The sequence below is a fragment of the Heterocephalus glaber genome, unplaced genomic scaffold (assembly GCF_053883595.1).
Source record: "Heterocephalus glaber isolate CG9 unplaced genomic scaffold, H.glaber_assembly_v1.0 deba00000676, whole genome shotgun sequence".
NCBI lineage: Eukaryota > Metazoa > Chordata > Mammalia > Rodentia > Bathyergidae > Heterocephalus > Heterocephalus glaber.
In genome coordinates this window covers 21,423,427-21,424,765 of record NW_028258156.1, presented here as the reverse complement: position 1 = coordinate 21,424,765, position 1,339 = coordinate 21,423,427, and the positions used below count along the sequence as shown (strand labels likewise).

The 1,339-nt window shown below is 50.8% G+C and overlaps 1 non-coding gene across 1 annotated transcript; it reads right to left on the bottom strand.

Moving 5' to 3' along the window:
* Nucleotides 1-774: 774 nt before the first annotated feature.
* On the bottom strand, nt 775-909 carry LOC147829284 (small nucleolar RNA SNORA70). Its single transcript, XR_015449426.1, has one exon. It is a non-coding gene; the product is annotated as a small nucleolar RNA SNORA70 (small nucleolar RNA).
* Nucleotides 910-1,339: the final 430 nt, after the last annotated feature.

The window sequence follows — 1,339 nt, the reverse complement described above, 5'->3', positions numbered from 1 at the left end:
GTTGCCAGTTCAGTGGGTCCAGGTGGTTGAGTATCAGGGTGTTCCATCTCATTTCCCTTTGGGGTTGCTGTAGGTGATCTGGAAGTCTGGTTTTGAGACTTATTTACATGTTTTCTCATTTCGACTGGGGGGGGCGGGGGGGGTGCTGTTGGCACCTACACAGCTTACCTCCTCTGAGCTGGGAGAGGTGGGACAGGGGCCGGAGTGGTGGTAGGGATAGTTGCCCGGAAGCCCCTTCCTCTGGGCTGGGAGAGGCAGGACAGACTGTGGCCCAAAAGCCCTTTCCTCTAGGCTTGGAGCGGCAGGAGGGATAGTGGCCAGGAAGCCCCTTCCTTTGGACCAGGAGCAGTGGGACGGTGGCCCAGAAGCCCCTACCTCTGGGCCAGGAGCGGCAGGATGGATGGCAGCCTGGAAGCCCCTTACTGTGGGCCAGGAGCCAGCCCCAAAGCCTCTACCTCTGGGCTGGGAGTGACGGTAGGGATGGTGGCCCAGAAGCCCCTTCCTCTGGGCTGGGAGCGGCGGGACCGAAGGCGGCCCAAAAGCCCTTTCCTCTGAGCCTGAGATGTGGTTCTTCTGGTGGCCAGGGAATTTGAACTTGGCCCATGTAAGGCTTCTATCACATGTTCCTTGTTCTGCAGCTTCATTTGTATGGACATGAAGACCTTCCCAATGTGAACCCTTGCCGTGGAGTTACCTGAATGCACCCTGGATGCCTGTCTGGAGCCTAGATTGAGGATGGCAGGCGGTCAGATACACAACTATCCACCAGGGAAGCAGTGTCTCTAAGGTCCCTTAGGGCAGTGCATACAAGCACCAGGCTGCATAGATGACTGAGGAGGTTGAAGTTTGCAGTCACTGCACTCTGGGCACCCACCAGCCAAGGAACCCAGGCAACTTCATTGACTGCAGAGAAATCTCCTGTTTTAGTATATGTGCTGCTGAAGCAAGCACAGAAATCTACTGTTTTTAAAATATAAAAAAAAAGTTTTTTCCACACTTCATTTTTAACTCATACTTCATTGTCAACTCTTCTATTCAGTTCCTTCTTTAGCATTTCCTTTCCCCTAGGTTCTGTTCTGGGCTCTGTTCTCTGCCCTCACTCCTCAGCCTAAATAAGAGTCCCACGGTTCTTAGTGTCTTTCAGATCTCTAACTCTAGCCCTCAAGAACCATTATTTAAATACTTGCTCAACATCGTTACTTGGATGCCCGACAGCACCTCAAACTTTACACATCCAAATCTGAACCTTTTGACTTCCTGATTTCAATAACCCCCCTTGTAGTATTGTCTCACAGAATCTTGTACTTTTTAAAAATATATAGTGTCATAATTATAAACA